The following is a 26695-nucleotide window of genomic DNA, read 5'->3' as shown; positions in this document are numbered from 1 at the left end:
TTCTTTCGGACATGTTCGAAAGAAAAGATACCATCGGTGACCATGCAGCTCTCTTAGAATTTAATGATAATTAAATCAAGGCCCTAAGCTGTCGATATGCGTTGATATACATCAACGGGGACAGTTGAAAATGTGTCCTAAAGAACAAACACCATCTTCATATATAGTTAAGACTAACCGGCGATTGACCTTCTTCTTCTGTGCTGGATGCACATGCATAGCCGGAACTCTTACGGGACTCGGTAAGATAGTCTGCCGTGAGTAGTGAGTGTAATGGGCAAGGGCACTACGAATGTAGAGTGTGGACATTAAGCTGGGAATGTGAGTCTCACGGGGAGCGTGCAAGGCGGATTCGCACTATCCTCTCTGCTCTCGGTGGTTCGGACGGATAGAGCATCTGCCATGTAAGCAGGAGATCCCGGGTTCGAGTCCCAGTCGGGGTACACATTTTCTACCATCCCAGCTGATATATATCAAGGCCTTGACTTAATTATCATTTCATTCGTTTGGATGGGCTGGTCAATAAGAAAATTTGCGCATTTGGGGGACTGAGAATCCGCATTTCGCGATCGAGAAGTCTCTTCACCCTCAACGGGTGACTGTGTGGTCTGCAATGTCCAGTCACGGAATAATCGGTGCGATATTCCTCGATGGCACGTTGACTACCGAACGCTACGTGAAGGTTTTGGAAGATGATTTCACCCCATTTTTCAAAGTGACCTGATTTCGACAAGATGTTGTTCGAGTTCGACCCCATCGAAGCAGGAGAGTGTTTGATGTACTGGAAGGGCACTTTGGGAACCGCTATCTGGCTCTGGGGTACCCCGAGGCCACTGGTGTGGGCCTCGATTGACCGCCATATTCTCCGGATCTGAACACATACGACTCCTTTTTTGCGGCTATATTAAAGACAAGGTTTACAGCAACAACCCTAAAACCACTGCTGAGCTGAAAACAGCCATTCAGGTGGTCATCGACAGCATCGATGCTCCGACACTTCATCGGGTCACGCAAAATTTCGCTGTTCGTCCGCACCACATCATAGTCAAAGATGGCCGGCATATCGAAGATGTCATAACCTAAATCGGAACATCTGTAGTGACGTTTACATGTTGAATAAAGTGTGTACACACCGTAGTTTGTAACTAATTTACGTTTCTTTTCATATGGTTCAATAACTGTCACCCTGCGTGCCATTTCTCCGTTACATATAAAGAAATTTGTGTTAGGGGGCGAAAGTTTCTGTGGAAACATTAACAAAAGACATGATTAACAAAAACCTTGTATACCAGTTACCAGAATCGCTTTTTGTAAGAAGTATATACCGAAAAGAACATGCTTCTATGGCCTTCATCAGCGTGAAACGTTTAGAAGGTGCTACAATTTGTGAACAACATAAATATTCCATTGAAGAAATAAAAAATATCTCTGCAGACCACACAGTATACGTTACCGAAGCAGCGGGCGCTGAGATGTAGATAAAGGATTAGTCACGTAAGACGTAACATCCCATTTATACCCTGAACGGTTACACATATCGAAACGCAGTTTTTTCTTTAGTTTGTTTAATGTTTGTAGCGCTGGTATCGAGTACTGAAGCAAGTAAGTTTCTTTAAAGGGAACCGTATACCTTTCATAACTGCTTTTGATAGCACTTGAGAAGACAATTACAGCGTTTGTTAATATTGAAACCTGTCGTTAAAAAAACGCGAGAAACGTCATAGAATTTGAGAGCACGGTGGCTGGAATTGGCATTAGCGGTGCAAATACTACTAGGTGAACATTAACCACTATGACTGTCTTTCTTGTAACGTCGTTCGTTTCGAAGATATGAAAAGTGGAACGTCTTCTTTAAATAACAACAAGTATTTTTTATTCCATAATACACTTTCTCACTTAAAGATTTGTTCGAATACGATTCACAGTTTATCGTTCACGTAAACACAATATTCAACTTAATAAGAAACAGAATTTGGAAATTTGTGGTAAGGTCTTATGGTACCAAACTGCTGAGGTCATCGGTCCCTCAGTCTAAACACTAGTTAATCTAACTTAAACTATCTTATGCTATGGACAACACACACACACCCATGCCCGAGGGAGGACTCGAACCTCCGACGGCGGGAGCCGCGCGAACCGTGGCAAGGTGCCTCAAACCGCGTGACTTAGGCATCTTTAGTAGCATTATGCAGGGTGGACAGAAACAGTCCGAAAAGCTTGTAAGGTTAGGTTGTACTGAGAAATAATTATTAAGAAAAAAATTCGATACTTTGCGCCATTTCCGAGTTAATAAGCACTGAAGTTAGCCAACTAAGATGTTGTGTCCGAAAATTCAAGTGACACACCAGAGATGGTCTCGTCAAACGTGTTCTTCGTTTGGTTTCCTAAAACAAAAATTGAACACTGAACGGTATTAATGATCGAAGCCGAGCCAAGAGTCAAGCAGTCCCGTGCGCTAACTTAAAGGCTAATTAACTCGTAAACGGCGCAATGTATCGAATTTTTTTCTTAACTATTATTTCCCAGTACAACCTACCCCGCAACACCCTTACAACCACTCTATATACTACAGTAATTTATTGTGGTCACTAAAAAGGCTAGAACATTCAAAGGTGTTCAAAGTGGTGACCATGGGCAGTGGTATACTGGTTCACGATATGGATGAAAGAATTCATCGCTGCTTTCAGTGTTGGTTGCTGAAGTGGATTGCAAAATAGCCTGATAAATTCCTGCATGTCCTATGGAGTCGTTAGAATATACCGATAAGTAATGCATTTTATGCATTACCGAAGAAAAAAGTCCAGAGGAGTTAGATGGAACAGACCAGTCCACCGTTCTTTCACGACTAATCCATCTGGCGGGATACTTCCGGTTCAGAAAACGACGTACACGCAAGGCGTTACGTGCTGGACATCCATCGTGTTGGTAGCATACAACCATTCTGGTTCTTAGTGCCTCTTCATCTAGGAGACGAGGAAGAATTTTTGTGAGAAAATTGGCATCATATGCTCTGCCCTTTAGGTTATCGTTGATGAAATATTGGCCAATAATTGTAGTGCTGGACGTAGCACACCAGACATTAACCCTCCATTGACACTGTTGTTGCACCTGTCCAACCCATCGTGGTTTCTGCTGGGCCCATCATGTATATTCTTTGCATTTTATCTGTCCTGTGTTTGAAAAGGATCATTCATTGGTACAAAGAACATCGGAGAAGCCGTTTAGGTTGGTTGGGATTTACTGCTCTGTTTACTCATAGAACTGTACACAATTCTGGAAATCATTTCCTTGTCATTCCTGGTATAAGTGTACGCAATAAGAATGGAACTGTTGACGTGTCAGCATGCAGTCTGCACTGGTTCTAGCAATACCAGTCTCCTATTGAAGCTGTTTCTAGCTCACGGGCGGGGTCTTTGCAACAGAAGTGTGAACAGCTACTTCATCGGCTCAATTTGTGCAAGCTCTATGACGAGATTGCCGTTGTCTTAGGTTGAAACTTCCCGTTTCTTGAAGCGTCGCAATAAGACGAGAAAATATCCGTCGGGAAAGAGAGATGTTCCCAGGATGTCGCTCTGTGTTGAGTTCCTTTGCTTGATAAACTATTACGCCCACTTTTAACCACAATGAGAGAAAAGCAGTGATGACGTGCTTTTTATTATACGCTGAGGAGACAGAAGTCATGTGAAAGCGATATTCACATATACAGATGGCGGTAGTATCACGTACACGAGGTATCAACGGGCAGTGAATTGCCGGAGCTGTCCTTTGTATCCAGGTGATTCATGTGAAAAGCTTTCCGACGTTATTATGGCCGCACGACGTGAATTAATCGACTTTGAATGCGGTATGTTAGTTGGAGCTAGACACATGGGACATTCCATTTCGAAAATCATTAGGGAATTCTGCGATCCACAGTGGCAAGTGTGCCGAGAATACCACATTTCATTCATTACCTCTCCCAACGGACAGCGCAATGGACGTCAGCCTTCACTTAACCACCGAGAGCAGCGGCATTCGCGTAGAGTTGTCAGTGCTAACGTTCAATACGTGAAATAACAGCAGAAATCAGTGTGGGGCTTACGATGAACCTACCCGTTATGACAGTGCTGCGACATTTGTCGTTTATGGGCTATGGCAGCAGACGACCGATGCGAGTGCTTTTGCTAACAGTATGGCACTCGTGACCATATCGGTTGGTCCCTAGACGACCGGAAAACCGTAGCCTGGTCAGATGAGTCACGGTTTCAGTTGGTAAGAGCTGACGGTACGGTTCGAATGTGGCGCAGACCCCACGGATCCAGGGATCCTAGTTGTGAACAAGGCAGTGTGCAAGCTAATGGTGGATCCACAATGGTGTGGGCTATGTTTACATGGAATGGAATGAGTCCTCTGGATGTTCAGCTATATGGAGACCTTTTGCAGCCTTTCATGGAAGGCATGTTCCTAAAGAACGACGAAATTTTTATGGATGACAGTGTCCATGTTACTGCGCCACAACTGTTCGCGATTGGTTTGAAGTGTAAGTAGGCTGTTTAGGTATTTATGTTGGTAACGCCACGTAGCGCTCTGTATGAAAACCAGTGACGGTGCTGTGTGCAGTCTGTGGCTGGTTGGACTCTTTGTTGGAATATTCTCTTGTGTAGTGTTGGGCAGTTGGATTTGAACAGCACGTAGCTTTGGGCAGTTGGAGGTGAAACTTCCTGGCAGATTAAAACTGTGTGCCCAACCGAGACTCGAACTCGGGACCTTTGCCTTTCGCGGGCAAGTGCTCTACCAACTGAGCTACCGAAGCACGACTCACGCCCGGTACCCACAGCTTTACTTCTGCCAGTATCTCGTCTCCTACCTTCCAAACTTTACAGAAGCTCTCCTGCGAACCTTGCAGAACTAGCACTCCTGAAAGAAAGGATATAGCGGAGACATGGCTTAGCCACAGCCCGGGGTAATGTTTCCAGAATGAGATTTTCACTCTGCAGCGGAGTGTGCGCTGATATGAAACTTCCTGGCAGATTAAAACTGTGTGCCCGACCGAGACTCGAACTCGGGACCTTTGCCTTTCGCGGGCAAGTGCTCTACCAACTGAGCTACCGAAGCACGACTCACGCCCGGTATCCGGGACACAGTTTTAATCTGCCAGGTAGTTTCATATCAGCGCACACTCCGCTGCAGAGTGAAAATCTCATTCTGGAAACATCCCCCAGGCTGTGGCTAAGCCATGACTCCGCTATATCCTTTCTTTCAGGAGTGCTAGTTCTGCAAGGTTCGCAGGAGAGCTTCTGTAAAGTTTGGAAGGTAGGAGACGAGATACTGGCAGAAGTAAAGCTGTGGGTACCGGGCGTGAGTCGTGCTTGGGTAGCTCAGTTGGTAGAGCACTTGCCTGCGAAAGGCAAAGGTCCCGAGTTCGAGTCTCGGTCGGGCACACAGTTTTAATCTGCCAGGAAGTTTCATATCAGCGCACACTCCGCTGCAGAGTGAAAATCTCATTCTGGAGTTGGAGGTGAGCCGCCAGCAGTGGTGGATGTGGGGAGACAGGTGGCTGAGTTTTGAGGACAAACGATCTGGACGGGTGTCCGTCAGAAGGAGGAAATTTGTAAGACTGGATGTCATGAACTGATGTATACATTATGACTTTTGAACATTATTGAGGTAAATACATTGTTTGTTCTCTGTCAAAATCTTTCGTTTGCTAACTATGCCTATCAGTAGTTAGTACCTTCAGTAGTTAGAATCTTTTATTTAGCTTGTAGTATTGGTGCTCGCTGTATTGCAGTAGTTCGAGTAACGAAGATTTTTGTGAAGTGATTCATGAAAGGTATAGGTTATTGTTATCCAGGGCCATTCTTTTGTGGGGATTATTGAAAGTAAGATTGCGTTGCGCTAAAAATATTGTGTGTGAGTTTAGTGATGATCAGAATAAGTAAAGAGAAAACTATTTGAGTACGTTGAGTTTTACTTAGTTGTCTTTGTATCAAATAACGTAGAAGTTTACCAGCACAGTTATTCACAATTTTTCCAAGGGGACGTTTCAGAAGAACATTCTGAACAGTTCGAGCGAATGGTTTGGCCACTCGGATCGCTCGACATGTTTCCCATCGAACATTTATGGCACATAATCGAGAGGCCATTTCGTATACAAAATCCTTCACTGGCAACACAGTAGGAAAATTATTGGATAAAAGGATTTGGGAATGATAAGGAAAAAATTATTTGAATGTTTAGATGATTTTAAGATTATCTTGTACTATATTATCGGATAAAGGAGGGGTTTCGGCTGTCCGAACAGTCAGCGTAGCTAATGAAGGAAAAAAACTGAACAATAAGATTTCGTTGTGAATGAATAGATATAAAAATTAAGAAATAGTCTTATATTTCGTCTTGAAATAATTTTTTTATGCCTCTTCCACACTGTGGTGACACATTGGTGTTTCCCTCCATTATTACTGGTGTCCTTGCAGATCTCAAAAAATGGCTCTGAGCTCTATGGGACTTAACTTCTGAGGTCATCAGTCGCCTAGAACTTAGAACTACTTAAACCTAGCTAACCTAAGGACATCACATACATCCATGCCCGTGGCAGGATTCGAACCTGCGACTGCAGCGGTCGCGCGGCTCCAGACTGTAGCGCTTAGAACCGCTCGGCCAATCCAGCCAGCAGCAGATCTCACGATCGTCCAAACATCACGATGCACGTTTAATGACTCATAAATAAATGTTGAAACATTTTTTTTAAACTGTCTTGAATATATTTTCACACACAACCTGTCCGCAGCTCGTGGTCTAGTTGCTGCCTCTGGATCACGGGGCCCGGGTTCGTTTCCCGGCCGGGTTGGGGATTTTCTCTACCCGGGGACTGAGTGTTTGTGTCGTCCTCATCATTTCATCATCATCATCATTCATGACAGTGGCTAGATTAGAGTGTGTAAAAAAATTGGCCGGCTTAAATAGTGGGACTTTGTACGGGCGCTGTTCATCGCGTAGTAAGCGCCTCGCAAAACAAACATCAACACACAGCCTTTACGTAATACATCCACAAGATTAATAATACCTGGCGTGAATACATTTTTTACACATGCGTTTAGTGTCTTTCAGGTCTCAACACAGACAGGCAGCTACTAATTCATTAGTTCGCACTGGATTGCTCATTAATAATCATCTCTGGCCTGGCTATCTTTTATCGTTGTCACAGATGTTAACGCTGTCTAGTGGCCAGAGAGCGAGTCTTAATCAACTTAAAAATTACCGCCATATATGCCCCCCTACTGAGTGATGTTCACGAAGATATACAGCACAACGCTTTCGCAATCATGGAAGGATATAGATGCAACATGAGTAAATATTCCTTCAGGGGCCTGAAACGCCGGAAATGCATATCCTCCTGTTTCCATCTATTGTACTATAATTTTTTTCCTTGTTTTGTTACCTCAAGATATGACATTTCTGTGTCTTTATACATTGTAATTGTTTTACTATTTGTATAGATATATATATTTATGCATTTATGTCGATGTATAATTGGTTTGTTTTGTAAATACTATTTGTATTTTACGCTGGGTCTTGCCTAGGGAAAACTATGCTATCGAACGAATACATCGATAGGTCGTGTGAAGAACGAAAGTGTTTAGGATCTTTGGTAGTGTTAACTCTGCCGCGTGGAGCGCGGGCAGAGCAGAGGGAGTCTGGCTGGGGTGGTGCAGTGGAGCAGGTGTGTTGTGTGACGCTCCCGCGAGTTGCCGCGCGGTAGGGGTTGGGCAGCATGTAATTGCGCTCGAATTGCTATGATAGTTTCTGACACGGTGTCGCGGACGAGAAGCATTAGCTGGCACACATCAAGAGCCCGTTTCGCCTGGTGACCGTGCCGAGAAGAAGGCGCGCCAGCATCCAGCTTCTGCAACAGCGACGGCCGACAATGAGTGACTGTCGCCACCTCCTCGATCGACGACTTCAAACCTTCAATCAACCAACAAGGAAGACTAAAAGCACGTAAAGTTTCGGAACTGTATGGCAGACCTCAGCTTTTAAATTTGTTGCATCACAAAATTACAGCAACTTAGAAAGAACCTTTGATGCTCGTTGCCCCAATTGCATTGCCAAGCAGGGTCCCTTCCTTTTCCCAAATGAACCCGAGTGTCGTTGAAATTCAAACGCCAGCATTAAAATGATATAATTCAATTTCACTGCCTTAATTTCAAAGTTCAGTTAAAATATTCATAGCTGGCAACAATATTTAGATTACACGAGCACAAATTAAGAGTGCGAGTTTTGTTTGCATATTTTAGCTTACCTGTGACTACAGCTCAGCTTGGTACGTACTAAATTTTACTATTGTTAATTGCTCAGAATCATTTAATTGAAGTTCGAAGTTAAATCTCTTATTTTTAAATTGCGTAGATTCAAGTAGCTTTTGAAATGATTGTTGAGGTAGCCCAAGACTAACTGTATTTTACTGAATTTCGATATGCTTCAGAAACAAAGTTCACTATTAACTTCAGTCACTAAATTAACTTTCGATTTTCCGGTTTTATTAATTCTTTTGCTAAATTAAGTCAGAGTGTAGCGAAATTTATTACTTCTGACAAACTTTCAGTTTTCACACTACACGTGTCAACCTTCAGTTGCCACGCTTCTAGTGCTAATTATATGTGTAATAACCTTTCTTTTTTCAGTTACTATAGTAATTGTCCTTAGGACTGGCGACCGTAATTTCCCCCAAATCTCAAATATCTAATTACCGCTAGTTAATTGTTGACGTAATGGCCGCACATTTACTTTCTTTATTAACTTTACCGCTTTTCAGAATTAATTTCCACCAGTTTCATTTTCATTTTTCCTTTCATTTAGATGTAACCCTTTCCACCCTCTTTACCGTCAGTTTAACTTCGGTGACGATTGCTTTCCCCAAGTTTCTATTAGGTACACGCGGTTTAAATTTTCACTGTCATTAAGGTCGATAAGTGAGGGGGAGGTTACAGGCCTTCCAACGACTTGTTGAGTCCATTACACGTCGAGCTGCTGCACTAAGGCGGGCAAAAGAGTATCCGTCACGATATTAGGAGCTATCCCATGACTTTTGTCATCTCAGTTTATACAACATAGCGTTAAGAACTACTGCAGTACTTTACTGATATACTCGTATTGTAAAAAGAATATATTACTGTAATTTATGTTCTGCTACCATAAATTTTTCATAAATGACTAGCGTTTCTAAATTGTCTTCGTTAATGACAGAGTGGTTACAATTAGACTTCCGCCACATGAGGCAGCGTAGACGGAAAACTGTTTACCGTATAGATTCACAATATTACCCAGTCCGGAACCGCGCTGCTGCTACGGTCGCAGGTTCGAATCCTGCATCGGGCATGGACGTGTGTGCTGTCCTTAGGTTAGTTAGATTTGAGTAGTTTTAAGTCTCGGGGACTGATGACCTGATGACCTAGCGCCCATAGAGCTGAGAGCCATTTTTTTTTTAGACAGTATTATGGGAATGATGTTCAGATTGCTCCGCAGGAATTGTGTTGCAGTTACTTCTACCGCGACATAGGGTTCAGACACAAACATGAGTGTGCGTTACAGATGCAGACAGTTAATAAACATAGCTCTGGATAACGTGAGCGGGGCTTTACTCGTTAAGCTGTTATTCAAATCAACAAGGCGATTAGGAAATTACTCATGGGAGGGGCCGTCCGTCAAATTGTTGAAGAAGTTACTGTTGCCATACCTTGAGAATGCAGCACGTAATGTGCGATGTTCAGGCAGTGCACGAATGTGTCACGACACCTGAACAAGTCGTGATCCACCATTCGAAAAGTTCTATACGGTATCACTAATGCGGTTCCAGACCGTCGTGTGCCGGCCGGTGTGGCCGTGCGGTTCTAAGCGCGTCAGTTTGGAACCGCGTGACCGCTACGGTCGCAGGTTCGAATCCTGCCTCGGGCATGGATGTGTGTGATGTCCTCAGGTTAGTTAGGTTTAAGTAGTTCTAAGTTCTAGGGGACTGATGACCTCAGCAGTTAAGTCCCATAGTGCTCAGAGCCATTTGAACCATTTGAACGAGACCGTCGTGGATGCATATGTTATACTCTCACGTGGAAATTAAAATGTGCGTGTTTCAATGGTTCATCTATATTTCTCTTCCGTACATCTTTACAAATGTTCCCACAAAGTTTCGTTGTTCTACGACCGCTCGTTTTTCATTGGGGCGCTCTCAAGTAGTGAACGTTTAATTATAACCACCCTGTAAACTGCACTCACGCAAGTCTTGATTGACTGTCCCTTGCCTTTCCATTTATTTACTGTCAGCTCCTGCAAGTGGGCGAGTTATGTTACCTGGTAGCTGTGCTGTGTGCCAGCAGAGAAGAATCCAAGTCAGCCTTGCGTTACGTTCTTAATAACGTCACGTTTACGCGTATGTATATCGTTTATTTTTCCGTCTGAGTTTCACGTTCTTTTCGGTTACAGTATGAGAAAACGGCCTTGCTACAGTGGTAACACCGGTTCCCGTCAGATCACCGAAGTTAAGCGCTGTCGGGCTGGGCTAGCACTTGGATGGGTGACCATCCGCTCTGCCGAGCGCTGTTGGCAAGCGGGGAGCACTCAGCCCTTGTGAGGCAAACTGAGGAGCTACTTGATTGAGAAGTAGCGGCTCCGGTCCCGGAAACTGACATACGGCCGGGACAGCGGTGTGATGACCACATAGCCCTCCATATCCGCATCCAGTGACGCCTGTGGGCTGAGGATGACATGATGGCGACTGGTCGGTACCGTTGGGTCTTCATGACCTGTTCGGGAGGAGTGTTTTTTTTTTTTTTAGAGAGAGAGAGTAGTTTTGGTTACAGTATGACTGGTTTAGACCACATTTGGAGCAAACGCTGACTTTTTTTCCGCCGTGTACAAACACTAGGGATTGATCGATGAGGAGATACAGAACAAAAAAGGCCTAATGAACTTATGTCCTGAAATGCATGGTTTCCATGCTAGGGACCATTTATTCAATCATATTTTGTTGCAGAGTCTGCGGTCTAATTCGCGCTGTACTATGCAGCCACAGTTGCAGTATGCACGGTTTCCTCCTAGAGGGTGATACTGTTCCTCATATGTCATGCCCTATCGCCCTCTCCTGCCATACTAATTGGTAATACTGCGTACATTTCGTTTCTCTTGCTGACTCACCTTGTAGTGGATGTGATACACCGTTGTACACAATGGCTCCCTATGCCAGCCGAGAGCTTGCTGACATGGTGTTTACCTACGGAAAGGCAAATGGCAACGGGCGGCGAGGAGCAAGGTTGTATCAGGAGACTTATCACCGCCGACAACAACCACAGCATTCTATATTTGCAACGGTGTTTCGCCGTTTGTCTCAGACAGGGTCCTTTCTGGAAGTAGGAAATCATGAAGGACCCACCCGAAATGTTCGGACACCAGACATGGAGGAAAATGTGCTTAACACTGTGGAAGGCGACCGCCGTGTCAGTACCAGGCGGTTGGACCGCCAGTACATGGTAAGCCAGACAACCGTGTGGAACAATGACAATCACTTCCAGTTTGCGCACGTCTTGCTAGCGACAGACTTTCCATATGGGGAGCAGTTCCGTCAGTGGTTTCTTCACCAGGCAACCATGACTCTGGGATTTGTGTCATCCATCCTATTCACAGATGCGGCCACCTTTAGGCGGAGTGGTATCTTCACCGTTCATAACAGTCATCGGCGGGATAGCATACCATGGTATGGTGACGGCGAATCACCAGCATCGGTGCAGCCGGAATGTGTGGGCCGGGGTAATTGGCGACCGTATTTCGGGGTCTTCCTTCCACGTCGCTTGGCAAGCAGAACTGTCGGCGTTTCTGACAGGTGACTTTGCCTCCCCTGCTGGAAGAAGTGCCACTTATTATTAGAATGGCTATGTGGCTGCTACATGATGGTGCCCACTTCGCCGTTAACGTCTGGACGCGTCTCAATCGTGTCTTCTCTGGTTGACGGATTGGACGAGGGGGTCCTGTTGAATGGCCTGCTAGTTCACCGGATCTCAACCCGCGCAATTTCTGGTTATGTGACCATCTCAGAAGTATCGTGCATGCACAGCCCATTCCAGATGTGGAGACACTAGAACAGCGTATTCACGCTGCCTTTGCCACTGTTCGGATGCAGCCTGGCCGATGGGAACGTGTGAGACAGAACATGCTTCGGCGCGTACATGCATGCGTTGAGGCACATGGAAACCATTTTCAACACATACTGTAACTGTGGTTGCATGGTACAGCGCGTATTAGACCGCAGACACTGCAGCAATGTACGTTTGAATAAATGGTCTCTAGCATGGAAACCATGCATTTACGGACTTAAGTTCATTAGATCTTTTTTGTTCCGTATCCTCTCGTCGATCAGTCCCTAGGGTTTGTACACGGTGGAAAAAAATCACCCTATATATTTTACGGTGCACAATATCACTCAGATAACAAGTTTGCTAGTGTGGCCATCCTCCGCAGCAAGCATATAAAGTTTTGTAAATAAAACTGCCTTTTCCTGCTGCTAGTTACTTTATTTATCCCACACTCGTTTCGCCTTCTCCTGTAGTAAGGCATCATCAGTGGGATATATAAAGATACAGTTTTGTTAGTTTTAGATTATTAAAGAGTTCACTTCGCGATTTTTTTTTTGTAAAAAAGGTAATTACTTACGATTTGCTGATCTGCGTTTCCTCACATCTGGTCTGGAGGTCGTCCTAACCATACAAGAAAATTACCACATACTGAAAACCAAAGCAAAGGGGAAAATCCTGTTGACTGACCAAGTACACATGCCAAGCAATTCATTATTTACACTAATAGATAAAAATAATAGAATAACGTTTGCAAAAAATATTAATATAATGATACTGTCCAATATAATAATAATAGGACCCAACATCTTTACACTCACTCATCCATGAACCCCTCCACCGAATATTGAAATGAAAAGTCAAATCAGCTATCACCAAAGTTCTCAACCACTCGCTAACAGCTAGTACACCGCCCCCCCCCCCCCCTCCAAAAAAAACCTCGTCGGCTCTATGCCCTCCTCTCTCACTTATACACACACACGGTATAAACATTATAAACATAAGTGAGTCTCGAACATATACTTCGTTACGTTGGCCACAAATAGGTAAATATACCAAAGAAGATGAAACATGTAATGGAGTCGCAATATTTACGTTGTGAAAAATAGTGTACGACGAAATAGTTGTATCGAGTGACAAAAGAACAATAGTCCACCACGAAAAAGAGTGAGAAACATGGTGAACAGTACGTGGAAGCCGAGAACACAAAGATGTGATTATATGGCAGTGATAAAAGTGGTAGTGCGACCTCCAGACCAGCAAATCCTAAGTAATTACTTTTTTTACAAAAAAATCTCGAAATGAACTGTTTAATAAACTAAAACTAACAAAACTGTATCGTTATAAATCCCACTGATGAAGCCTTAGAACAGGAAAAGGCGAAACGCGTACGGGATAAGTAAAGTAACTAGCAGCAGGAAAAGCCAGTTTTATTTGCAAAACAAGTATTTATCACTTAGATGTTTGTAGTAACGGTATATTACGCTGTAAAATTCTTGTCCATGCATTTTTATTCTTATTTTAAACGTCACGGCAGTTGCACCCGAACTGTTTAGGTAAGCCGCATGGTAGATTTCGCATTTACAGCGTCTGGTGTCTTACAATCAATGTTGCGAGATGCCACTTATAGCAGAGGAAGAACTCGTTATAGTTGCGTTCAGGTGTGGTTGACTTTCATGACAACAGCCTATTAGAGCTCAGGCTTGCGTGTGAAGGGACATACGCGTGAGCAAACGTTGTCAGCTGAGACCGCTATAATGTACCTGCTGTACGGACACTGTTGAAGAGTTGTTAAATTATTCTGATAAGCTGAGAGGGACGTCTGATGCTGACAGTAACGAGTTTCGAGCATGTACGCCGTGCTTCTCTATTTTTGTTTATCACACTACAAAGTTTTTCTGGCCTTTGTAACTTTTAACACTTCAGGCTAAATTACCATAATCTCTGTTTCGTGACGAATTGTTTTGATCTGGAGCCGGACATTACTTACAAGATATATCTCCAATGTTCTTTCGTCTTTTTTCTATAAGGTAGCTGAAATTTTCGCTCCACAGACTATTTTCAGAGTCGTATGATACTTTTCGATATAATTTTTCATTAAGGATATTGAATTTAAGACTTCTCATCATTTATATGATTATTAAGTATTTTTACTTTTAATAGCAATGAAATTCTGGAATGTTAATGGTGCTCCACAGTTAGTGGAGTACACAAAATCTATCTTACGTAGGATGCTTCTTTTTCTAATTACCCTAAAATAATGGTAATAATTTGAACCTCGAGAACTCCATTACAGTGAGGTTTCGAGGCCTTATTGCACTTACATTTCACGGATGTTATTATTATTAAGTGTGGGCAAAATATAATGCTGTCTAAAATTACTTGGCATTTGACTGCGAATTGAGTGGACTGTTCCTGTCAGTAGGCCTAACGTCCACTGGGGGCGCTAACTTGCGACAAATCGCGTGATTTTGCACGACAACGTGCAGGTCAAACAAAAAGGTGTCCGCTGTCGTGCAATACCATGCGACATACACAAGCGTCAAATCAGTTTGAGTTTTCCAACTCGGTTGCGCGACACAGTGATGGACGGCAAGAAGCTAATCAGCTTGGTGCAGGCACAAAGACGCATGTAGGACCAAAAGATCCTTTAGTATCACTAGAAGAAAGTTTATTTCAAGTTGTGGGATGGTGTAGCTGTCGTGTTTAAGTGACCACTCAGTTGCGGTTGTAAATTTGATATTCCCTAGATTTGCCCCAAAATTGTTAAAAGCGTTTTGCGCTATACTATTCCTGAGAAAAACGTAGAGCACCCAGAAAGGGAACAGGAAACGGAATGGAATTTCACGGGTTCAGAGTGAGCCTTGCACGGCTCGCGTTTGTCCCATTCATTGTTTGTCATCTTCTATTCCGGTACTGCCGCCTCGTTTTCTTATTCCATTTACTGGCGTCACTAACTTCCTGCCTTACTTGCCCGTGAGTGGCAGTAGCAGCGCGTATCGATAAGTGTGCTGTCGTACCATCTCTGGAGCGACCGATTGTAGTTCCGGGTCGTCGTGTGTCAGGCAGTCAGTTCGGGACGGAGCAGCAGTGCAGTCGGGACGCAGCAGCAGCGAAGTTGAGGGACGGAGCACCGGTGAGGCGTCGACAACCAGTGCTCGCCTACCGCTGACGACACACATGAACTGTCCGACGGAGGGAGATTGGAGAGGGACGACCGCTGGTTCGTCGTTCGGTTAGTCGTCTCATCGCTCGACGTATACTTGGTCCTTTCACCATTTCCGGGCCTGGGCAGTTGGTCGGTTGGCGTAGAGCAGCGAGGAAATCTCCGCGGCGCGTAGTTTGGCCGGGCACACTGGCGGCCTCTATGCGGTGGAGTGTGTGGTGCTGTTCCCATTGCTACGAGGTTCGTGGCTCACCGATCCTGGACATGAAACTTGAGTTTCGACTTAATCTACCAGCAAGTCACGACTGTTCACATTGTGTCGTTTGGCTGTTGGGATATTCCCGCGAGCAGCAACGTGTGTTTTTAAGCTGGTAAATTTTAGCCACCCACCAGAGGAGTTTAACTGTACTTGGTTATTTGAATTGAAGTGCACCAGCGGAATCTTCTGCCTTGTGGCTATTAACATTCCGGTTACCTGCTCTGGCCGTTGACGTAAATTCAGGCAGTGTATTTTCCTCATCGTGTTCTCGCTGTCCAGCATGGTGTGTAGTTTGACAGCTCTATGAACAATTGGTTGTGGGCGTCAATTTCTTCTACGTTGTTCCATTGAACTCCCTGTTGTGTCCTGGTCGGCTGATGCGGTGGTTATCTTGTCGATGGGTCTGTTGACTGTCTGTCGGTTGGGTTGTCAAAGGATCGACAATGGTTGGGCCAACTGCCTGTCTCACCTAAGTGTTTGAGTTCGAGGACGACCATCGGAACTTCTGAGCGCCGTTGGGTGTACTGCCTTTTCTTTTTGTTCTCGTTGTTTGTACTTGTATGACTTCTAGCCGATTTTTAGATTAAGGTTGTTTTGCGTTTTAGGCGTCAGATAGTTTGGGCCTTCAGCCTAATTTGAGTCTTAAGTGTTGGTCCTTCAGCCGATTTTGAATTTAAGTTGTTTTGATCTTAAAGTGTCAGATTCTTTGGCCCTTTAGCCTTATTAAGGAACTGTTTTTAGATAAGGCTTTGCCTTTTAAATTTCTGAGTTTGGTTGAGCTTTAAGTTATTGGGTTTAAGCCGTTTTTAAATCAAAGTAGTCTTGCCATTAAGGCATGAGACTGTACGGCGCATTCAGCTGCTAATTAAGTTCCAAAACTAAAGCTGTGTTTTTTTAAAGTATTTTTTCTTGGTTCTTGTAATGTTTCATCAAATTAATGGTTGTATTTTCGAGTGTAACTGACGGCCGCTTATTTTGACCCCTTTTCACAACCTGAACTATCTGTCCTGTCCTGTCCTGTGGGTTTAGCAGGGCGTCTCAGAGGGGATGCATGATATTATATTAGTGATTACGAAATCGAGTAAAAATCTTAGCAGTGAGAGCCTACTTATTAGTTTGAGGTTGCACCCCCTCTGGCGTAGATGCATGCACGGACTGTTTTGGGAAAGGTGTGATAAAGTCGTTATACCCTCTCGTGAGAGAATGTGTTCCACATCTGTTGTAGCTTGTCTTCAGTGCTGGATACTGGCATTGGGATGGAATGTACGTCTTAGCTAGTCCCACAGATGCTCTGTCTGGTCAGATCAGAGGATATTGTTGGTTATGGGAGTACTTATCATGTGGGTAGTTCATAAAAACACGGGCTGTGTGTGTACCAGGATTGTCCTCTTGAAAAATAGCACCAGAATACTGTCGCATGAGACGTAATACATGAGGTCGTAGTATGTCCATGACATACTGTTGTGCCGACATAGTTCTTCAGTCACCATCATCCGTGAGCTGTAATCACAGACAACGGCTTCCCACACCACGAAGCGAGCAGTAACACCGTTACACCTGTCCAAAATTGGAAGAATGAGACCTCTGTCGAAGTCATTGCCATACGTGTTGACTATAGTCTTCTGGGGTAGCACTACTGAACCACGGTTCTTTCGCTTAACACATTGCGACACCACTCATGCTTCCTGGTCATAAGACCACTCCATACAAAGCCATTTGTGTTCTACTGTTAGTGGCAGTATACGTACGTGTGGGACAGTGATTCCATGGCCGGGCTGCTGCTAATCTCCGACCACTGATGTGGGGTGACGCAGAACGTTTGTCAGTCCGCTGCTTGTTCTCGGGTGGCGGGCGCGGACGTGGAGGGGTTACAATGTGCTCGGTGCCCAATGCGGGGATCGTCCCCTGTGTTCGGGAGATGTCGTCGACCTATCACGAGTAAGCCTGCCCTCACGGTTCCACGCAGTACAGCACTAGAGCAACGTCACATCTAATGCCCCACAAACCTGGGTATTGCAGGATTCGACCAGGTGGACAAATGGAGACCCACGATAAGGTCGCTTTCTAACTCAGTCAGGGGCTGATAACGCTTTCTCACATGAGTGTGTGACAGCTCCATATCATCCACAGCGATCACTCGACATCTGATATCTGATGCTGTTCGCACCCCTTAGAAGCCCTGCCAGGACCAGCAACAAAACTAAACACGAACAGCAATAGTGCACTGCGATGGTCGTTCTACCTGACACAGACAATTGCAACTCTAAGTCATTTAGAAACTCGCCAATGGTGTGTATGAGCATGGTGATACATAGACATACGACAATGTCTTCTGGTTAATTCATTTTTCTTGTCAGGCAGCATATTTAAAGAATTATTGCACTAGCAATTCTTGCTGACTTCAAAAGAAGCAGGTGTAGTCTGCGAAGCTCACTCCCCCTTCCCAAGAAACTATCCTAAGTAAAAATTAATTAAAGCAGGATGTGGGGCTTGGTGGTGGAACATGTTAAATCTAAAGACGAGTGTGCAAGCGCAGCTTCGTTGCCAAGCAGTTTCTTAGACAATTTCAAGAAATTTGACAAGCTTACGTTAAATACCATTTGTTTCTAAACCATTAAAATACCAGAGGAATTTTGTAACGATAAAAATAGTGTAGTAAACTAAGGATTTATGTTTAAGTAGATTATACGTTTACATAAGAAATCTACTTATGTAATTTCAGCGAATGGGAGAATTAACCATCTTGTACAACCATTGCTGATGTCCTCTGCAGAGTCCCGTTATTTTATTTCGTGTAAGTGTTTGACTACATAATATATCATTCTCATCCATTCTTGCTTCCATCCATTGCTTCATCGACCTGCAAGCCCCTGGTGCGTCCAACGCATATATGTAGACAAAAAAAAAAAAAATCAGCAAAATATAAGACGGACTCACTAGATCAAGTTTAGAATGCAATCATCTGGTCAGATGACACTACGAGAAAAGGACGAGGTGTTGTCATGCGATAGTATGATGTATACCTTTATATGACACCCTGTCACATATTTACACATCCAGTGGATACCTAGCCTAATACAATAATGGCAGTGGTGGCTCGTGCAAGATTTTATCAATGTGCTGCGAGGTGATGGCCTGTAGCCCTTTGACTGATGAGGGTAGTAATCATGAATAAACTGAATATATTAATTTTACATATATAAACTGAATTGTTTAAATATACATACATTTTATAATTAATAGTTTAACATTTCGAGGAATAAAATTAAATGAAAAAACGTTGGTAGCAGCAGGAATCTAACCTGAGTCAACCAACAGCCAATCAGTGCGCTTCCACACTTTTTTTTTTTTGAGGCATGGAATGGAGGGTGGGAGGGGAGAGTGCGCAGGGGTCGTAACCCGAGGCCTGTCCACAGTGTCCCCCTCGCCTGTCAAGGTATCAGGGATGGTAAGGGGAAATATTTTGTGGGAATTTTTATCTATTTTTATTTACTTATTTTAAGATATTCGTAATTCGTATTTATTTTATACCACAACAAAAATAAATGTACCTAGCACCGCATCGTGCTCTGAGTAAGCTAAACAATATCTAGGTACATTCCTACACCGAGGAAATACACTCCTGGAAATTGAAATAAGAACACCGTGAATTCATTGTCCCAGGAAGGGGAAATTTTATTGACACATTCCTGGGGTCAGATACATCACATGATCACACTGACAGAACCACAGGCACATAGACACAGGCAACAGAGCATGCACAATGTCGGCACTAGGACAGTGTATATCCACCTTTCGCAGCAATGCAGGCTGCTATTCTCCCATGGAGACGATCGTAGAGATGCTGGATGTAGTCCTGTGGAACGGCTTGCCATGCCATTTCCACCTGGCGCCTCAGTTGGACCAGCGTTCGTGCTGGACGTGCAGACCGCGTGAGACGACGCTTCATCCAGTCCCAAACATGCTCAATGGGGGACAGATCCGGAGATCTTGCTGGCCAGGGTAGTTGTCTTACACCTTCTAGAGCACGTTGGGTGGCACGAGATAAATGCGGACGTGCATTGTCCTGTTGGAACAGCAAGTTCCCTTGCCGGTCTAGGGATGGTAGAACGATGGGTTCGATGACGGTTTGGATGTACCGTGCACTATTCAGTGTCCCCTCGACGATCACCAGTGGTGTACGGCCAGTGTAGGAGATCGCTCCCCACACCATGATGCCGGGTGTTGGACTCTGTGTGCCTCGGTCGTATGCAGTCCTGATTGTGGCGCTCACCTGCACGGCGCCAAACACGCATACGACCATCATTGGCACCAAGGCAGAAGCGACTCTCATCGCTGAAGACGACACGTCTCCATTCGTCCCTCCATTCACGCCTGTCGCGACACCACTGGAGGCGGGCTGCACGATGTTGGGGCGTGAGCGGAAGACGGCCTAACGGTGTGCGGGACCGTAGCCCAGCCTCATGGAGACGGTTGCGAATGGTCCTCGCCGATACCCCAGGAGCAACAGTGTCCCTAATTTGCTGGGAAGTGGCGGTGCGGTCCTCTACGGCACTGCGTAGGATCCTACGGTCTTGGCGTGCATCCGTGCGTCGCTGCGGTCCGGTCCCAGGTCGACGGGCACGTGCACCTTCCGCCGACCACTGGCGACAACATCGATGTACTGTGGAGACCTCACGCCCCACGTGTTGAGCAATTCGGCGGTACGTCCACCCGGCCTCCCGCATGCCCACTATACGCCCTCGGTCAAAGTCCGTCAACTGCACATACGGTTCACGTCCACGCTGTCGCGGCATGCTACCAGTGTTAAAGACTGCGATGGAGCTCCGTATGCCACGGCAAACTGGCTGACACTGACGGCGGCGGTGCACAAATGCTGCGCAGCTAGCGCCATTCGACGGCCAACACCGCGGTTCCTGGTGTGTCCGCTGTGCCGTGCGTGTGATCATTGCTTGTACAGCCCTCTCGCAGTGTCCGGAGCAAGTATGGTGGGTCTGACACACCGGTGTCAATGTGTTCTTTTTTCCATTTCCAGGAGTGTATATATGGGGAAAACGGATAAAAAAGTGCTTCGTACACGATGAAGAAGGGCGTGTCGCTACTCTCCTTACGCCTCATCATCCAGATACGTCTTCACGCATGTCGTATGTTATTCCACCGAGAATCGGACATAGTCTTGTCAGCTCAGTCAGTGGGTATCTTCTCCTATCTGTGGATCGGACGTCTGTATCCAGCGCAACCGCGTGTGTCGCTCGCCACACTACCTTTTTGGCCTCCACTACGTTTGGTGGGCGCCTCTCCTGTAGGGCACGGTATATAACCCGCGCTGACGCCTGTTTCGTCGGTGGTACTGCTATATGGACGTAACTGTGTTCAATGTAAAAGTGCCCGAAGTAGTGGGGGTATGTCTTGCGTCGACAGTGGGGTCATAAGGGAGGACGGAGCTAAGGACTCCAGCAGCAAACCTGTCAAACTTCCCGAGTGGTGGCGCCACAGCTTGATGTGCGAGCTGATAAACAGGGCCAAAACTCTGTCGGGACATGGACTAGGCCAAGATCCCCCCCACCCTTTCTTGGGAAGGGTCGGCGACTCATAACTGACTTTGAAGAGCATGTCTGTACTGACGTAGGCTCCGAATGTCGCTAATAGACCGCGTGCCATTAGTAACAGTGAGCCGTGTGTGGCTCGTGTTCGTGCCATATCTCGTTTGACATCCTGGTTTTACTGTACTGCCACCTCGTTATGTTAATTTTAATTACTGGTGTCACTGAGTTGCCGCCTTGCCTGCCCGTGAGCGGCAGCAGCGGCACTTATCGATATAAGCTCTGGCGTATTATCTTTGGTGACTGCTATTACTTCCCGGTTGTCGTGTGTTCGGGTTAGTTGGGATCTGTCAGTGAGTTGGGACCTGGCAGTGTTTGACTCAGGATGCGGCAGAAGTTCAGTAGGGGTGCGGCTGCAGTGAGGTCCGGACAGCCATGACTTGCTCGACGGTTGCCGATACGTATCACTTGAGTGCGGACCATTTGGATTGGTCGTCGTTCGGTCGTGTTGTCGGACGACGTGTATGTTGGCCGGCGATCGATTATGGGTTTCCTGCGAGTGCCGACTCGTGATTCGTCCTCGATATTGCACGGTCGCTGCCATTAGTATTGTCTAGTCCTTTGTGCAAGTGTTCATGAAACTGTGTGGTGTAGATTATGATGTCGACTGCTCAGTTATTTTAATGCTGTCTCCGTGCTGATATTTGGAGTCGCTCTGTTAGCGTGGAGCAGCGAGGAAATCTCCGGGGGCGTAGTTTGGCTGGGATTGATGGCGGTCTCTACGCAGTGTCAGAGTGCGTGTGGCTGTTCCCTTTGCTACGAGGTTCATTGCTCACCGACCCTGGACACGAAAGTTGAGTTTGGATTTAATTCACGAGCAAGTCAAGACTGTTCACATTGTGCCATTTGGTTCTCATTGTTGACTGTTGGGACTTTCCCGCGAGCAATAACGTGTGTGTTAGAGTTGGCAAAGGTTTAGCCCCATCCGGTGGAGTCTAACTGTATTTGGTTATTTGAAACTGAAGTGCACCAGCTGAATTTTCTGCCTTGCGGCCGTTAACGTTCCAGTTACCTGCCCAGGCAGCATATTTAAAGAATTATTGCACTAGCAATTCTTGGTGACTTCAAAAGAAGCAGGTGTAGTCTGCGAAGTTCACTCCCCCTTCCCAAGAAACTATCCTAAGTAAAAATTAATTAAAGCAGGATGTGGGGCTTGGTGGTGGAACATGTTAAATCTAAAGACGAGTGTGCAAGCGCAGCTTCGTTGCCAAGCAGTTTCTTAGACAATTTCAAGAAATTTGACAAGCTTACGTTAAATACCATTTGTTTCTAAACCATTAAAATACCAGAGGAGTTTTGTAACGATAAAAATAGTGTAGTAAACTAAGGATTTATGTTTAAGTAGATTATACGTTTACATAAGAAATCTACTTATGTAATTTCAGCGAATGGGAGAATTAACCATCTTGTACAACCATTGCTGATGTCCTCTGCAGAGTCCCGTTATTTTATTTCGTGTAAGTGTTTGACTACATAATATATCATTCTCATCCATTCTTGCTTCCATCCATTGCTTCATCGACCTGCAAGCCCCTGGTGCGTCCAACGCATATATGTAGACAAAAAAAAAAAAAAAATCAGCAAAATATAAGACGGACTCACTAGATCAAGTTTAGAATGCAATCATCTGGTCAGATGACACTACGAGAAAAGGACGAGGTGTTGTCATGCGATAGTATGATGTATACCTTTATATGACACCCTGTCACATATTTACACATCCAGTGGATACCTAGCCTAATACAATAATGGCAGTGGTGGCTCGTGCAAGATTTTATCAATGTGCTGCGAGGTGATGGCCTGTAGCCCTTTGACTGATGAGGGTAGTAATCATGAATAAACGGAATATATTAATTTTACATATATAAACTGAATTGTTTAAATATACATACATTTTATAATTAATAGTTTAACATTTCGAGGAATAAAATTAAATGAAAAAACGTTGGTAGCAGCAGGAATCTAACCTGAGTCAACCAACAGCCAATCAGTGCGCTTCCACACTTTTTTTTTTTTGAGGCATGGAATGGAGGGTGGGAGGGGAGAGTGCGCAGGGGTCGTAACCCGAGGCCTGTCCACAGTGTCCCCCTCGCCTGTCAAGGTATCAGGGATGGTAAGGGGAAATATTTTGTGGGAATTTTTATCTATTTTTATTTACTTATTTTAAGATATTCGTAATTCGTATTTATTTTATACCACAACAAAAATAAATGTACCTAGCACCGCATCGTGCTCTGAGTAAGCTAAACAATATCTAGGTACATTCCTACACCGAGGAAATACACTCCTGGAAATTGAAATAAGAACACCGTGAATTCATTGTCCCAGGAAGGGGAAATTTTATTGACACATTCCTGGGGTCAGATACATCACATGATCACACTGACAGAACCACAGGCACATAGACACAGGCAACAGAGCATGCACAATGTCGGCACTAGGACAGTGTATATCCACCTTTCGCAGCAATGCAGGCTGCTATTCTCCCATGGAGACGATCGTAGAGATGCTGGATGTAGTCCTGTGGAACGGCTTGCCATGCCATTTCCACCTGGCGCCTCAGTTGGACCAGCGTTCGTGCTGGACGTGCAGACCGCGTGAGACGACGCTTCATCCAGTCCCAAACATGCTCAATGGGGGACAGATCCGGAGATCTTGCTGGCCAGGGTAGTTGTCTTACACCTTCTAGAGCACGTTGGGTGGCACGAGATAAATGCGGACGTGCATTGTCCTGTTGGAACAGCAAGTTCCCTTGCCGGTCTAGGGATGGTAGAACGATGGGTTCGATGACGGTTTGGATGTACCGTGCACTATTCAGTGTCCCCTCGACGATCACCAGTGGTGTACGGCCAGTGTAGGAGATCGCTCCCCACACCATGATGCCGGGTGTTGGACTCTGTGTGCCTCGGTCGTATGCAGTCCTGATTGTGGCGCTCACCTGCACGGCGCCAAACACGCATACGACCATCATTGGCACCAAGGCAGAAGCGACTCTCATCGCTGAAGACGACACGTCTCCATTCGTCCCTCCATTCACGCCTGTCGCGACACCACTGGAGGCGGGCTGCACGATGTTGGGGCGTGAGCGGAAGACGGCCTAACGGTGTGCGGGACCGTAGCCCAGCCTCATGGAGACGGTTGCGAATGGTCCTCGCCGATACCCCAGGAGCAACAGTGTCCCTAATTTGCTGGGAAGTGGCGGTGCGGTCCTCTACGGCACTGCGTAGGATCCTACGGTCTTGGCGTGCATCCGTGCGTCGCTGCGGTCCGGTCCCAGGTCGACGGGCACGTGCACCTTCCGCCGACCACTGGCGACAACATCGATGTACTGTGGAGACCTCACGCCCCACGTGTTGAGCAATTCGGCGGTACGTCCACCCGGCCTCCCGCATGCCCACTATACGCCCTCGCTCAAAGTCCGTCAACTGCACATACGGTTCACGTCCACGCTGTCGCGGCATGCTACCAGTGTTAAAGACTGCGATGGAGCTCCGTATGCCACGGCAAACTGGCTGACACTGACGGCGGCGGTGCACAAATGCTGCGCAGCTAGCGCCATTCGACGGCCAACACCGCGGTTCCTGGTGTGTCCGCTGTGCCGTGCGTGTGATCATTGCTTGTACAGCCCTCTCGCAGTGTCCGGAGCAAGTATGGTGGGTCTGACACACCGGTGTCAATGTGTTCTTTTTTCCATTTCCAGGAGTGTATATATGGGGAAAACGGATAAAAAAGTGCTTCGTACACGATGAAGAAGGGCGTGTCGCTACTCTCCTTACGCCTCATCATCCAGATACGTCTTCACGCATGTCGTATGTTATTCCACCGAGAATCGGACATAGTCTTGTCAGCTCAGTCAGTGGGTATCTTCTCCTATCTGTGGATCGGACGTCTGTATCCAGCGCAACCGCGTGTGTCGCTCGCCACACTACCTTTTTGGCCTCCACTACGTTTGGTGGGCGCCTCTCCTGTAGGGCACGGTATATAACCCGCGCTGACGCCTGTTTCGTCGGTGGTACTGCTATATGGACGTAACTGTGTTCAATGTAAAAGTGCCCGAAGTAGTGGGGGTATGTCTTGCGTCGACAGTGGGGTCATAAGGGAGGACGGAGCTAAGGACTCCAGCAGCAAACCTGTCAAACTTCCCGAGTGGTGGCGCCACAGCTTGATGTGCGAGCTGAGAAACAGGGCCAAAACTCTGTCGGGACATGGACTAGGCCAAGATCCCCCCCACCCTTTCTTGGGAAGGGTCGGCGACTCATAACTGACTTTGAAGAGCATGTCTGTACTGACGTAGGCTCCGAATGTCGCTAATAGACCGCGTGCCATTAGTAACAGTGAGCCGTGTGTGGCTCGTGTTCGTGCCATATCTCGTTTGACATCCTGGTTTTACTGTACTGCCACCTCGTTATGTTAATTTTAATTACTGGTGTCACTGAGTTGCCGCCTTGCCTGCCCGTGAGCGGCAGCAGCGGCACTTATCGATATAAGCTCTGGCGTATTATCTTTGGTGACTGCTATTACTTCCCGGTTGTCGTGTGTTCGGGTTAGTTGGGATCTGTCAGTGAGTTGGGACCTGGCAGTGTTTGACTCAGGATGCGGCAGAAGTTCAGTAGGGGTGCGGCTGCAGTGAGGTCCGGACAGCCATGACTTGCTCGACGGTTGCCGATACGTATCACTTGAGTGCGGACCATTTGGATTGGTCGTCGTTCGGTCGTGTTGTCGGACGACGTGTATGTTGGCCGGCGATCGATTATGGGTTTCCTGCGAGTGCCGACTCGTGATTCGTCCTCGATATTGCACGGTCGCTGCCATTAGTATTGTCTAGTCCTTTGTGCAAGTGTTCATGAAACTGTGTGGTGTAGATTATGATGTCGACTGCTCAGTTATTTTAATGCTGTCTCCGTGCTGATATTTGGAGTCGCTCTGTTAGCGTGGAGCAGCGAGGAAATCTCCGGGGGCGTAGTTTGGCTGGGATTGATGGCGGTCTCTACGCAGTGTCAGAGTGCGTGTGGCTGTTCCCTTTGCTACGAGGTTCATTGCTCACCGACCCTGGACACGAAAGTTGAGTTTGGATTTAATTCACGAGCAAGTCAAGACTGTTCACATTGTGCCATTTGGTTCTCATTGTTGACTGTTGGGACTTTCCCGCGAGCAATAACGTGTGTGTTAGAGTTGGCAAAGGTTTAGCCCCATCCGGTGGAGTCTAACTGTATTTGGTTATTTGAAACTGAAGTGCACCAGCTGAATTTTCTGCCTTGCGGCCGTTAACGTTCCAGTTACCTGCCCAGGCAGCATATTTAAAGAATTATTGCACTAGCAATTCTTGGTGACTTCAAAAGAAGCAGGTGTAGTCTGCGAAGTTCACTCCCCCTTCCCAAGAAACTATCCTAAGTAAAAATTAATTAAAGCAGGATGTGGGGCTTGGTGGTGGAACATGTTAAATCTAAAGACGAGTGTGCAAGCGCAGCTTCGTTGCCAAGCAGTTTCTTAGACAATTTCAAGAAATTTGACAAGCTTACGTTAAATACCATTTGTTTCTAAACCATTAAAATACCAGAGGAGTTTTGTAACG

General features: G+C 45.9%; 1 protein-coding gene and 1 pseudogene across 1 annotated transcript in view; both read left to right on the top strand.

Moving 5' to 3' along the window:
* LOC124613817 (beta-1,3-galactosyltransferase 4) overlaps positions 1-26695 on the top strand; it is a 718801-nt gene that overhangs the window by 657361 nt on the left and 34745 nt on the right. The window lies entirely within an intron of this gene.
* On the top strand, positions 10461-10578 carry LOC124614596 (annotated as a pseudogene).

Source organism: Schistocerca americana, chromosome 4 (genome assembly GCF_021461395.2).
Source record: "Schistocerca americana isolate TAMUIC-IGC-003095 chromosome 4, iqSchAmer2.1, whole genome shotgun sequence".
In the NCBI taxonomy this organism is placed as follows: domain Eukaryota; kingdom Metazoa; phylum Arthropoda; class Insecta; order Orthoptera; family Acrididae; genus Schistocerca; species Schistocerca americana.
Note: the sequence above shows the minus strand (reverse complement) of the source record. Positions and strands in the feature narration are given on the sequence as shown.